This window comes from Sceloporus occidentalis, unplaced genomic scaffold, assembly GCF_023333645.1.
Source record: "Sceloporus occidentalis isolate IW3139 unplaced genomic scaffold, rSceOcc1.0.p SCAF_4, whole genome shotgun sequence".
Classification (NCBI taxonomy): Eukaryota; Metazoa; Chordata; class Lepidosauria; order Squamata; family Phrynosomatidae; genus Sceloporus; species Sceloporus occidentalis.
Genome location: NW_028316984.1, coordinates 138327858 through 138342732, shown reverse-complemented (window position 1 = coordinate 138342732; position 14875 = coordinate 138327858). Strand labels below are relative to the sequence as shown.

Below are 14875 nucleotides of genomic sequence, written 5' to 3'. Positions count from 1 at the left end.
AGCATTATTGCCTTTTCTAATGAGGCATGATTTCTCATGATGTGGCTAAAGTACAAAACCCTCAGTTTCATCATTTTAGCTTCCAGAAATAGTTCATACTTGATCTGTTCTAGGACCCATTTGTTTGTCTTTTTGGCCATCCACAGGATCCTCAGCACTCTTCCTTAATACAATGGCGGGCTACAGAATGGAGCTTCTTTCCGCGGCGCACTGATGACGTCGCGAAGCGCCAAGGGCGCATTCGTGATGTCATTAGCGCCGTGCGATGTTCGGACGCTCAGCGTCCGATACGTCAATATGGCGCCGGCCATGTAGAAGGGCCGGCGCCATATTGTACGGACACAGTCCGTATTAGACCCAGGGGTGTCTAGAAGAGACGCCCCTTTTTTAAAATGGGACGTCCTGCGGACGTCCCAACTGCCGGTGTGTAACCGGCCAATAGCTCAAATAGGTTGAAGTTCTTCCTATCCATTTTCTTCACTGTCCAACAATCACATCTGTACATGGTGATGGGGAATAAAATGGCTCAGATCATTTAAACTTTAGTGCTCAGTTGTATATCTTTACACATTAGGACCTCGTCTATTTCATTGCTGCCCTTCCCATTTCTAGACTTATGATTTTTTTTTAAATTGCAGTCTCTGTTCTGATGAGTATTAGATCCAAGGTAAGAAAAATCTTTGACTATTTCAATTTCCTCATTATCTGGGTTGCATTTGTGTTGATCAGTGGTTCTCAACCTTCCTAATGCTGCGACTCTTTAATACAGATTTCTCTTCTTCCCTTTCTTTCTAAGGTTTTGGAATGGGTTGTTTATTCTCGCTGTCTTGAGTTTCTTGAAGCCAACTCCATTCTTGATCCCTTTCAGTCTGGCTTCTGCCCAAGGCATTCCACAGAGACAGCTCTCACTAAGATCTCGAATGACCTTTTACAGGCCAAGGCTAATGGCCTTTACTCTGTTCTCATCCTTCTTGATCTGTCTGCAGCCTTAGACACCGTTGATCACGATCTTCTAGTTGATATACTTTCTGACCTTGGGTTCTCAGACTCTGTTCTTGACTGGTTTAGATCTTATTTGTCAGGACAATCTTTTGCAGTGGTCACTGGTGGTCAAACTTCGTCCTCTGTTCCTTTATCTGTTGGAGTGCCCCAGGGCTCTGTTCTGGGTCCCCTTCTGTTTTCTCTCTACACACTGTCCTTAGGTAAACTCATTAGCTCTTTTGGTTTTTCCTACCATCTGTACACCGATGACACCCAGTTGTATCTTTCCACCCCTGACCTTTCTCCAGTGCTTGAACAGCAAGTTTCGTCTTGTCTCACAGCTGTCTTGCAGTGGATGCACCATCGGCGTTTGAAGCTCAGCATGTCCAAGACGGAGCTTCTTGTCTTTCCTCCTAAGCCCACCCTTCAACTCTCCTTTTCTGTCTCTGTGGACAACTCTTCTATTCAACCAGTCCAGCAAGCCCGCAGTCTTGGTTTTATCTTTGATTCTTCTCTGTCGTGTATCCCTCAGATCCAGACCACAGCCAAGGCTTGTAGATTCCTTTTGTACAATATTGCCAAAATCCGACCATTTCTCTCCGCCTCTACTGCCAAGATCCTGGTCCATGCCCTAGTGGTCTCACTACTTGATTACTGTAACGTCCTCTTGGCTGGGCTTCCTCTTTCTCACCTACATCCTTTAATTTCTGTCCAGCATTCAGCTGCACGCATTATCACATCCGCCCACCGCTCTGACCATATCTCTCCTGTGTTGGCATCCCTTCACTGGCTCCCCCTCCCTTTCCGCATTCAGTATAAGCTCCTGCTGTCCACGTTTAAAGCTCTCCATGGGCTGGCCCCTCCTTACTTATCAGACCTTCTTTCTCCTCACCTTCCCACCCGGGCCCTCCATTCTGGTAGTCAAGGTCTGCTGTCCCAGCCCAGGATTTCCTCTGCCCCATCCCGGATTCGCCCCTTTTCACTCACTGCCCCTCACTCCTGGAACCTTCTTCCCCCACGAACAAGAGCCATCACTTCTTTAACCAGCTTCAAAATGGAGTTGAATATATACACTTACATACATGTACTTAGATACCTATCCACATTGACATGTGGATAAACAGACTTAGGTTTTTTTGGGTCAATTTTTTGACTAAAATTTCTAGACTTATACATGAGTATATATGGTAGCTCTTCTATGTATTGCTTCCGTCACATTTTTATTTCTTTTTGATCGTGTAATATGTTCTTCTTCCAGGTAGAAAATAATCAGACCATTAATGGTAGCAAAGTTTAGACAGCAGTTTCAGCTTGGGATTCAAATGTACTCTTTCTTCTCTTAGTACACTTTTATGTGTATGTGCTTGAAAACTGAAATCATACAGCTCAATACATGTAAACAAACTTCCAAAGGACCTCAGTGCCATTGTGTATAAAGCTGACTTACACTTACAGAAATTCCCTGGTTGTCAAAGCTGTAATTTACATTTGCTTGTAAACTGTGGTTTGGAACTGTTACACATCAGAATTGTAGAATTGTGCAAATTAAGGTAATCACATGGCATCACCACTAATTTACATAAAAATGTAAATACACCTTACTCATTAAGTATTCTGGCCTTGTTATTATGATGAGTTAACTGCAATGATTTGCCTGTTATTTATATAGCCACCCAGACATGGCATTTTCCTTTACTGTCATCAAGCTGGGCAGCACAGCAAGGGGTCTAAAAGCCAGTGGTTGACATATGAGGGGGTCATAATCATTCTTTATAGGTGGCCTGGCCACTGTATTATGCATGTACAATAATGCAGGGCTTGCCATTTCTAATGCTGTAGTTCCCAGTCCTTATCCTTCTTCACCACCATATGGGGGAATGCAGTAATTTAGGCATTTTCTGCACCCCCTGCTCTGAATAGATCAGAATTATTCCAGCCGTCAGCTAGTATATTAGGGCATTATATTCTATTGCACAGGATTACTTTCTATGACAGATTTGCCAGACGTGAGTACGGACAAAGTCTTGATGAAAATGTCAACAAACTATATGCTGTGCTCTGAAAAATAAAGGTGACTAGCACTTACTTCACTTTTTTCATTGTCCCAGTATCAATCCCTGTTACATACTTCCAGAACTGCAGGCTGTGTTTCAAATTTTTGAATAATCATTTGTGATTATTTTACTGAAAAATGATGTAAGAACAATCATTTTGAAACATGCTCACAAAATAGAAAGATTTAGCTTCTATTAAAGGTGTTGCCACAGAAGAACAGTATGATGTTGAGACAAATGGGTACAATAGCAAAATCTTGCCAATTAAAATGAAAAGGGAGGGAGTTACCATAATGGCCAGGAAGAGGGACAATCCCATATTTCAATTCAGACAAGATCAATCACTAAAAAGTTTGTTCTTTATAAAAAGGAGTTTAAGCTTTTGCTCAAAACCATCAGGGTATGCAGTACAAACAGTATGAGGTGTGGTGTGGATTATGCTATCTCTGTACATAAATATGAGCAGCAGATTACACAAACATGGCTCTCTAGACACCCTAAAATATGGAGTTCAGCACCAGTTGCAGTTGTCCAAGACAGGCATACCTCAGTTAACAAAGCCTCTGACAGTGAAGCTCCTTTTCACAAAGTCTCTTTATGCTTGTCCAACTCCCCTTTCCTTCCTCTTTATTGCCCTCTGTCTATCTTAAGGCTTTTTCAAAAGCAGTATTGGCATTGGGAGGATACTGAAGTGGGGATGGAGAAAGACATTTGGTGTTTGGTTGCAGCAACATGTCTACAGTAAAAAATGCAATAAAGCTTTAGTTGGGAAAGAATGGACTCCTGCTCTATCTGATTCTACTGTAGCTGTGTGTGCCTCCCTACAACACACAAAACTAACAACAGCTGCCTTCATCATCCCTTACTGAGCATGTATGAACAGCAAAAAGTGAGACAAAAGGGGAGAATAAGCCTGCCTCATCAGTTACCCCAAGCATGTTAAAAAGCCACCAAAATGAAAACGTAGGAAAGCGGAAATAAAAAGTCATTCCTGCATGCATTTTGAAAGATGCCTTCAAGTGGTCTCTAGAAAGTTCAAAATAATTTGCTTACTTATAGATGGCTTACCTAGAATCATAGAGTTTGAGGAGACCAAAAGGGCCATCCAGTCCAGGTCCCTATGTGGCATTGTTTCATTTCACGGGTGCATACTGTTAGTTTTCAATAAGAAATTTGCCAGAAATTCTAGACATGGGATTGATACTCTGGAGCATATTTATGTCACAGAAGTATAAGATGAAAACAGCCATGACACTTTTACAGAAGTGGTCAGAGCAGAGTTGAGAACCAGGAAGTGGGACTCCATTTTCAGCTGTGGTTGCTGTCACAGTTCTTATGGAGCAGCTTCTTGAAGGCTCTTGAATGTGGCACTTATTGGTAAGGTATGGCAACAGGACTTGTCTGATGGTTCCTACATGACCATGTTTACAAAGTCTCTAACCCCCTCTTCTTTTCTTTCACTGGAAAATTCAAGGTAAGGGAAATGTAACACTATTACAACCTTGCTAGCAAAATAAATAAATAAATAAATAAATAAATAAATAAATAAATAAATGTTACATGAATTCATAAAGCATTAATTCCAAGATTTGCACATTTCTTCTATTTTGTGGCGTAAGAACCTATGCCTATACTTTAAATATTTTTCCCAGGAACACATCTGCTTTGTTAACTGAGGCATGTTGTTGTTGTTGTGTGCCTTCAAGTTGTTTCCAACTAATGGAAACCCTAAGGTGACCCTATCATGGGGTTTTCTGGGGCTGAGCGTGTGTGACTTGCCCAAGGTCACTGAATGGGTTTTCATGGCTGCATGGGGAAGCACACTCTGATCTCCAGAGTCATAGTCCAATGCTCAAACCACTACACCATGCTGGCTTTATGAGATATACCTGTACTTAGTCACAACCTTCAACAAATGCGGTTCATTTATACTTTAGAATATGAGAATTATCTGTAATTTAGACAGGAATTAAATAGGATACAGGAAATTTGCAAAATGGCAGCCACTGACCCATGACAATCTCTTGAGCACTTTATGGAGGAGGAGGAGGAGAAGGAGATAAAAGAGTATATGATAAAATGGGCTCAAAACTTTGGACATAAAATATGAAGGAGGAGGAGGCCATTCACTTCAATTAGCTAATATGCTGAGCAGCAAAATGTTTGTTACACACCTTGCTCTACTGCCTTTGTTGAATCCAGCTGGATCTAGGCTGGAAGCATGGAAGTATGTAGACAAGCACAATCAACCCCATGTACTTTGAGTAGTGGCTCTCCCCTCAGCCCAGTGAGTGTGTTTAAGACTGCATACTTCACTTGTGCTGCCGGCCCAGAACCTGCTGTTAATAATAATAATAATAATAATAATAATAATAATAAAAGTTTATTTATATTTCCCACCTCTCTCTACGGATTGAGGTGGGCTTACAATAATAAAAATGGAACACCAATTTCCATATATAAAATACATCTTAAAATCAAGACAGCACATTAAAATTCATATATCAACATATCATTCACATAATCAGAGTGGGATGTCCCTTCAGTTTTATAAAAGATCAGGGGGATAAGCATTCCACAGTTTAGGGGCCATGACAGTAAATGCTTTGTGGGAAGTTGACAATAATCTGGTATTTGGATAATCCAAAAGATTCTTCCCGGATGTTCTGAGAGTGCGGGGCGGATTATGTACATTTCTTCATCCTTTCATTTGTTTCCTTGTGTGGCCTATGAGTCAGATGGGAATGATCCTCATCTCCTGCAAGCTAGTTGAGCCAACTGGCTGGAAGCTTTCCCAACACAACTTGCCTTTAGACTCAGTCACACCAAAGAAAGAGACAGTGCCAGAATATGTTCCATGGTTAAGGAAGGTAGGATGAAAACAAAGCAGAAATGTGCAAATCTTGGAAGTAATGTTTTAGGAAGTCATGTGACATGAAATATGTTTTTGATAGCAAGGTTGTAATAATGTTACATTTCCCTTACCTTGGGTTTCCCAGTTAAAGAAAAGAAGAGGGGATTATAGACTTTGTAAACACGATCATGTAGGAACCATCAGACAAGTCCTGTTGCCATACCTTACCAATAAGTAGCCACATTCAAGAACCTTCAACATGCATCTCCACAAGGACTTTGACAGCAACCACAATTAACAATGGAAGCCATTTCCTGCTTCTCAACTCCCTGCTCTGACCAGTTCTATAAAAGCATCATGGCTGTTTACATGTTATGCTTTGTGACATAAATATGCTCCAGAGTATCAATCCCACGTCTAGATTTTTTAAAAAAACAGAACAAGAGACAGAGCATTTGTCTTTGGGGAAAATGTGGAAACTAGTACGACACTTCCAGAATGTAGGTGATTTAATCTCCTTCACATTACATATTGGAAAGTGAGATAAGGATGTTTTATTGGTCTGTATAAAAGTAACTTTGGAAGTGGTTCTTGGCAAATGCATTAGCCAACATCTAATCTGTGCTTTTCCATGTGCCTTGCAAAAGATTAAAGAATTGTCTAAAATGCTCTGGGGAAAAAAGTGTCTTCTTTTAGTCCTCTAAGATATGAGCAGATTCAAAAAGCATAAAACAAAAAGAGAACAGGCATATTTGAACTGATTACTCAATAAGGTTCATTTGTGACAGGAAATGCAGCTGTGTGACTAATAGGCCTGACTTTCTCTTGGCTTCCTTCCTTGTTCAAAATTCTTGTTTACTGCTTTGGATCTTTCTTTTCTTTTCCTTTCTTCCTTTCTTTTTTTTACAAACTCAAAAGCTAGCAATTTTCCAGGAAAAAATTGCCTGTGCTGTAAGCAAAGCAGTAAATCATAGAAAGAATCAAGGCTACAGAACACTCCTCCAAGTATTCCTTCCAGGCTCCTTACGTCATATTCCCTCCACCCCCTGCTTTTCTCAAAACATATGCCTAGCAGATCCCTCTTTCTCCTGAGGGGAGGAAAAGCATATGAATCATATTTTGCGCATTTAACTCTGGGATTCCCAATGGGAAAACGAACTCTTACCAAGGAAACAAAGGAATATTGTAATAATTTAATTCTGTTTTAATGTAACATTTGTCTGTGTTTTTAATTATACTGTTTTAATCTTATAAGTTGCTCCGAGTCCCAGTTTTGGGGAAAGAGTGGGATATAAATATAATAATGTCATGGAAACCCACTGGATGACCTGGCAAGTCATACTTTCTCAGCCTCAGAGGAAGGCAATGGAAACTCCCTCTGAACAAATCTTGCCAAGAAAACCCTATGATACCACATAAGGGTCGGTGACCCTAATCAGCTTGATAGATGTCTGTTTATTTAAAAGCCAACACAAAACACTGCAACATTAGGTTACAAAAAGATAATGTTATGGTATTGCCAAATATGGTATTGCCATCATCATCATCATAACAAAATCTGAAGTCATAGCCTCTCCTGAGACTAGTGGGGTGTCAAGCACAATGTTTTTCATTGAAAGATTGACTATGCCCCATATATTGGTTTGGTCTGTGAATTCTGTATACTGTGGCAGAGTACTTAGCTGGAAAATAAATAAAGAATAAAAACTGATCTGCTCATCAGAATCTTTGGTACATGTGATAAACGTGGGTTCAGATTTACACTACATAAATGAATTATATAGCTGCCTCATGCTAAAATACAACCATACAGCAAATCATTCTGCATGAATTTTGTATCAATCAGAAATAGTAAATAACAAATATATGTTGAAACTGAAAGGTCAAAACACATGATGTGCAATCAAGAGGATTGCACTATGTTTAGAGTAGGTGCCTTGCTTTTCATTTTTCCTTCTGCTATGTGGCAAAGGTGTCTCAGAATGGATTCTGATTTAGTTGAGAAGCTCTGTTTGGAGACAAAAGTGGGAAAAGCCTTTCTGCAGATTCCCATGTTAAGAGAATCTTGCCAATCCCTGAAATCTGTTAAAAAGTATGAGTGGGAACCACATAAGTTGAGGAACCAAACAGGGTTTGTTCCTTTGGGAGAGCTATTTCAGACAAGGATGAGAATCATATTTGTGGCATTTGTTCTTGGTGGTTAAGACAGAAAAGCAAGCACAGGATATTTGGAAGAGTGGACTGCTCCAGGCGTTATTATCAGATGTTAGTAGCAATTGGTTCATGGAACTCAATGCTCTTCCAAGACAACTATGTCAAAGTATGGAAAGAAATTAAACAGGACAAAGAATAAGCTCAAATTATCTTTATTAGGAAGAATTTCTGTGATAAAGATGAACATCCTTCTCAAAATGCTCTTTTTATTTCAAAACATCACAGCACTTATAAATGATGAACTTTTCAAAGCTTGACACAAAGATTTGTCAAAATATCTTTGGCAAGGTAAAAAAACAGGGCTTAAACTTAAACTTAAACCTCTCGCTTGGATTTCTGTAATGCGCTCTACATGGGGCTACCTTTGTACCAGGTTCGGAAGCTTCAACTGGTCCAAAATGCTGCAGCCAGATTGGTCGCGGGAACTTCAAGATCTGGCCATATAACACCTGTACTAAAATCTCTCCACTGGCTGCCAATTAGCTCCCGGGCGCAATACAAAGTGTTGGTCATTACCTATAAAGCCCTATATGGCTTGGGCCTGAGTTATTTGAAGGAACGCCTCTCCCTACATAATCCGCCTCGCATTCTCAGAACAACAGGGAAATATTTACTTGAATACCCCAGAGTGAGATTGACATCAACTCACCAGAGAGCCTACACGGCAATAGCTCCATCCAATTGGAATGCACTCCTGGAAGAGATCAGACTCAGCCCCACATCGGAAGCCTTTAAAAAGGCACTTAAAACCCATCTTTTTCAGTTAGCATATCCTTCCAACTCTATATAGAGATATTACACCCCAATATGACCAGGATGCCTAGCCAAAACTGATAGCGTGACTGTCTGGTATATTGTTTTTAATGTTTTTAATCTCTATGAAATTTTTGATGTATTGTATTGTATTGTATTGTAATATGTTATAGCTATGATATGTGAATCGCTTTGATCTGGAGGAAAGGTGGTATACAAATAAAAGTTTTATTTTTATATTTATTTTTTATTTAAAGTACTCCAGATGCAATTCAGAGACGAGGCTTAGTTCTATCCAATTTGAAGACTAAGGGGCTGTGCAGATCGGCCAATAAGGCCGGCCTGGGGGTGGAGTTGGAGCGTGGTGTCCATACGATGCACGCCCTGACTCCGCCCCCATAGTGGCATCACAGCGCTCTTTTGGTGCTGCGTCCACATGATGCAGCACCAAAGGAGCATTTTAAAGCCACTTTTTGCAGCTCCTTGCGCTCTGGAAAGGCTAGATCAGGGCTGTGGCATGCAGTTGCTGCAGCACCGATCCAGTGAAGATGGAGGTGGCTACAGGCCACCCCTTAGGGGCAGTCTGCACAGCCTGTTACTTCTTGACATGTGGAATGGTATGGTTAAAACTATGTCTTATACTGGAGAATAGTAAACCTTGGAATGGCACAACCTGAGATTTGTGTGGTACAGTTATATGGTGGTTTAAGAATCACTATATTAGAAAACCCATTTTAAGGATTTGGAAAAAATACAGACCCAGGTTGTGCCCTAAAATGCCAGTATGGGTATCAATGCACAAAGCCTTGTTTAACTCAGATAAATGTGATAAAGGGGAGGATGAAACGGTTGATTTATAAAGATCTTTTGATTTGTGAAAATGGCAAATATAGATTTAAAACCAATGAGGAATTAAAAACAGATGAGTGGATGTGCACTGGTACCAATACAGACAAATGTGTGAAAGATAAAAATTAGATTTTTTGAACTCCAAAAGACAAAAAATCTGATTCAATTGATGAGCACTATCAAAAAATGTATAGCATGTTGTAGGAATTAGAGTTAGAGGAGGAAAAGATAAAAGAATATATGATAAAATGAGTTCAAAACTTTGGACATAAAATTGAAGTGTATCGTTGGGAAACAATGTGTACAGAGGGGATGAAATTTACTTTATCAAATAATTAGAAAGAAAACTGTTATAAAATGATGTTTAGGTGGCATCTAATGCTGGAGGAGTTGGCTAAAATGTATAAGGGAGTGCAAAATAAATGTTGGAAGTATAAAGAGCAATTGGGGACATACTATCAGATGTGGTGGATGTGTAATAAGGCATAAAGATACTGGAAACAGATCCATGGTGAGACAGAAAGAATATTTAAGATAAAGATGTGTTTCAAATCAGAGATATTTCTGTTAGGTTTAAGACATGACTCTTTGAGAACACACAGAAAATTGATACAATATTTGATCATGGCCGCACGAACATCATATGCACAATTTTGGAACACTATACATAGTTACAGAAACATTGTTGATTCAAGGCTGGATTATCAAAACATTTGAATAAGCTGAGATGGATAAATCAACTTTCTTACTCAAAGATAAACCAATTTACAAGTTAGTAGAAGAGTGGAATCCATTTCTGAAGTATTTACAAGAAACAAAAGGATTGAAAACATGTGTAGGTTTGAGTTATAAGTAGTCCTTATCTATCAAGATGTAAAGATATATTGCTTATTTTAATTTCAAATGTAAATGTAAGAGGAAATGTAACAAAGGAGCAAATTAAATGAAAGATAGGAAGTGGGATGTCATTTTAAATGTCACAAGGGTGACTGTGTAATTGTGATGGAATGTTAAGAGTGGTGGGTGGGTGCATGTTATGTTGTCTATAGCTGTGAATTTATATATCAATAAAATTATTTTAATAATTTTAAAAAAGGGAACGGCTCATGGATGAAGGGCCAAATCCTATGAGGACTTGTAGATATGCTTCCACTCTGTGTGAGTCTTGCTGCATAGTGGGCTGGTCAGGATGACAGACTAGAATTAATAGTTGTAGTAGTTATATTGTCTTTATTAATTTAAAGGGACTGTAGGAATAGAGAAGATTTTAAGGTCTTTCTCTCTGGCTATTTCCTCCACATGTTCTATGAGCTTATTCTGGTATAGGTGTTGTACTTTGGTTCAGATTAGTAGTTCTGGGGTTTGAGAGCCAGCATGGAGTAGTGGTTTGAGTATTGGACCATGATACTGGGAGACCAGAGACATGGAAACCCACTGCATGACCTTGGGCAAGTCATACTCACAGCCTCAGAGGAAGCAAATGCAAACACCCTCTGAACAAATTCTGCCAACAAAACCTAAACCAGAAATGACTTGAACAACAGCGAGTATTGGGAGCATACATTTTTGTTGATTTTATCTTTGTACATAGGATATTGCAACTCGCCTTGAGATCATCCTATAATGAATAGTGAGATATAATTTTCTAAATAAATACAAAGAATACCAAAAAAAGACACAAAAACTTAGCTCAGTAAAGGAACAAAAACCTGAAAGGGATATCACTCGTAAATTGTGATCCACTTTAACAAAGGTCCAAAACGCACAGCAGAAATAATCCCATTTGAGACAACTTAAACTGCCCAAGCTCAGTGCTAGGGAATCCTGGGAATTGTAGTTTATTGTGGCATCAGAACTCTCTGACAGAGAAGGCTAAATGTCTTACAAAACTACAGTTCCCTGAATTCCCTAGCATTGAGCCAGAGCAGTTAAAGTGATCTCAAACTGGATTATTTCTGCAGTGTGTTGGGGACTTAAGATATTCAAGAGGGAATTTAGATCAATCCATTTATCCATCTTTTTCTTTCCTCCTCCTCCTCCTTTTTTGTATGTTCATCAAAGGAATGGTTGGGTCTATCCAGTACCTTGCAGCAAGCCTATGTGACTTGTAACTTGTACTATTTGCCTACCATACAACATGCTCAAGCTATGGATTCAAACCAAAATAATGGGAGGGGGGAATCTGCTCTTTGTAGAACATCACCAACCAAAGAAGTCAGAAGAATTATATTCTTTCAGGTGTTTATATTCTTGCAGTTTCACACAGTGAATAAAATAATCTTGTCTCTATTTTTAAATTAGCTTGGAATGTATGCCCTATCCCCCATTTAATGGCAACTGTTGATGAAATTCATACATGTTTATAGAACACTTGGCCAGAAGCCCCTATGGATATATAGAGCTTTAAAGCAGCCAAACTGTCCCACTAAGTGAGGTAGAAAAATGGACCAGGGAACATAAGGAGGAGCTCAAGCCTAGAAGTAAACATCATTATATTCAGTCGCCACTGATGATCCTCCTTGTTGTTTCAGCTTGAAGTTATTCTTCTTTTTTCCTTCAAAGCAATGGCATAATTTTGCAGTGAGCTGAGAACAGTTGCATTCCATTCCAAAGGTGCTCGCTTTTCCACAGCAACACAGCAATACAGGACATACATCTGGTATAGGACTTAGGGATTTTTGAGATGAACTATATAAATATATATAAAAGAAAGAATAATATGTTCTACCTGAAAGTGTACAGAAACTCACACTGCTTTTACTCTCTTCTTGGTTTTGCTGCTACAATCAGACTTCAATTCCAGATGTTTTCCTTCAGGCTGGTTTGGCGCATGACAGGGTTGCTATTTTCATAGAATAAATAGTCTGGAATGTACGTACTGTTAAACTCCACACACTTCAATATGCCCATTCTTGGAAATTGCTAACATTTTATTTCTCACCGGGTGGCTAACATATGGGCTGCCAGCATTTGAGGTATGTTAGCAGGGGGTGAGTGTAGCATTTTCCATGCCTTGCATACATTCCAATGTATAGTAGAAAGCAAGTTTTAAGGGGCTTAGCCCCAATGGGCTTTCAGTTGATATGTATATACACCCCCCCAAAGTCTTTTGTCAAGTTTAGTTCAGAAAATGTTAATGAGAAATGTTCCATCCTTTAGATGGAGGTGTTGAGAAATTTTGGTCCACTTTGCAGATCCCAAAGCCTTGGATGCTGCCTCAGGTCTTTCCCTCACTGGCAATTTTTTGCCCCCAATGTGCAAAAATGGGTCAAACCTTTCTCAAAATGGTTATAGGGATCAGATGTATAGTACAGTTTTCTTGAACAGTAAAGTTTGGAAGAAAAAGGAATGGAAATAAATTATTCCCCACAAAATTCATTCCTCTGAATTTTGATAATGAATTGAGAAACTGGAGTGTGTCCAAAGGAGGGCGACTAAAATGGTAAAGGGTGTGGAAACCATGTCCCATGAGGAATGACTTAAGGAGCTGGGGATGTTTAGCCTGGAGAAGAGAAGGTTAAGAGGTGATACGATAGTCCTGTTTAAATATTTGAAGGGATGTCATATTGAGGAGGGAGCGAACTTGTTTTCTGCTGCTCCAGAGATCAGGACCCGGAACAATGGATGCAAGCTCCAGGAAAAGAGATTCCACCTCAACATTAGGAGGAACTTCCTAACAGTAAGGACTGTTCGACAGTGGAACAAACTCTCTTGGAGTGTAGTGGAGTCCCTTCTTTGGAGGTCTTTAAGCAATGGCTGGATGGCCATCTGTCGGGGATGCTTTGAATGAGATTTCCTGCATGGCAGGGGGTTGGACTGGATGGCCCTTGTGGTCTCTTCCAACTCTACGATTCTATGATTCTATCCATTTATGTAAATATTTGGAAATATTTGCTCTGAAGCACCAGCTCTTGACATCCAAAGATTCTGCAGAAACAGTCAATATTATAACACTTCTGGCATCAGGTGTGAATTGGCAGACAGTGGCTGTAGTCCTGTATGGATCAACTGGTGTAGTAGTTCCACATGCAGACCTACTCAACGCTAAACAATATATCTCCTCCCGAAGATATTCATTTTATGCTTTGTGGAGAGCACGTTGAATTGAAGAAATGTCTTGCTATGTCTCCATAGCCAAAGTCAAATAATTACCATCAACCCTAAGATCTGCTGGGATTCTCCTGAGGGCTCAGTGCTGCTGTAATTATTTTGTGTTTGCATACATGGAAATAGGCTGCATCTGCACTGCTTAAGTAATCCAGTTTGACACCATTTTAACTGCCATGGCTCAATGCTATGGAATTCTTGGATTGTGGTTTGTTACTCTGGTGCCACAACAAACTACAATCCCCAGAATTCCATAGCATTGAGCCATGGCAATTAAAGTGGTGTCATACTGAATTATTCAGATAGTGTGGAGGTAACCATAGTCACATGTTTCTCCAATCCTGTCCACTGCCCATGAGCTATGAAATGACTGTGCAGGAGGGCATCAGAGGTTGTATGCTAGGTTTGAGGGGTGATCTTTCAACATGGCAGAGGGAGGGAGGGAATACCAAACTTTGCAGTGCCCTCCCCTCCCAAGAAACACACAGGTATAAGAAAAACCTATGCATGAATATGCCACTAACATGATGCCATCAGGTATCTAGTGTAATGAGGAAGTAATGTATGTTGTGAACCGCTATGATCTACCCAGGAACAGCGGTATACAATTAAAATTATTATTATTATTATTATTATTATTATTATTATTATTATTATTGAGGAAGTGGGTCATACCATTCAACACAAGAATGACCAGGAATTTTTTAAAAAAATTCTTCCCTTACAGTTTATTGACACATTGAAAGAGGAAGGCAGGCCAGGTCCAACAGGCCTGCCTGGAAGAAGAAAAGCCCTCCTTCTGTCCATCATCTTGAGGGAGAGAAAGGCAAGCCAGCTCCAACAGGCCTCCGAGGGAGAGCAGATCTGCTGAACTTTTCCCCTTCCCTACTGTCATTCCCTTCTCCTTTTGTGTCTTGTCTTTAGATTGTAAGCCTGAGGGCAGGGAAATGTCTAATTAACAAATTGTAAGCCGCTCTGATAGCCTTGGCTGAAGAGCGGGGCATAAATAAATAAATAAATAAATAATATTGAAAAATGGCTTTCTTGGAAGATATTCTTATTC

The 14875-nt window shown here is 39.7% G+C and overlaps 1 protein-coding gene and 1 long non-coding RNA gene across 2 annotated transcripts in view; one reads left to right on the top strand and one right to left on the bottom strand.

Moving 5' to 3' along the window:
• LOC149314695 (uncharacterized) overlaps positions 1 to 14769 on the top strand; it is a 48936-nt gene extending 34167 nt beyond the window's left edge. Inside the window, exon 3 of the long non-coding RNA XR_016280953.1 lies at positions 14540 to 14769. This is a non-coding gene — a long non-coding RNA (uncharacterized LOC149314695). The remainder of the gene's footprint in view (positions 1 to 14539) is intronic.
• Positions 1 to 14875, bottom strand: part of RAD51B (RAD51 paralog B) — a 456146-nt gene that overhangs the window by 31698 nt on the left and 409573 nt on the right. The gene's annotated exons all lie outside the window — the stretch shown is intronic.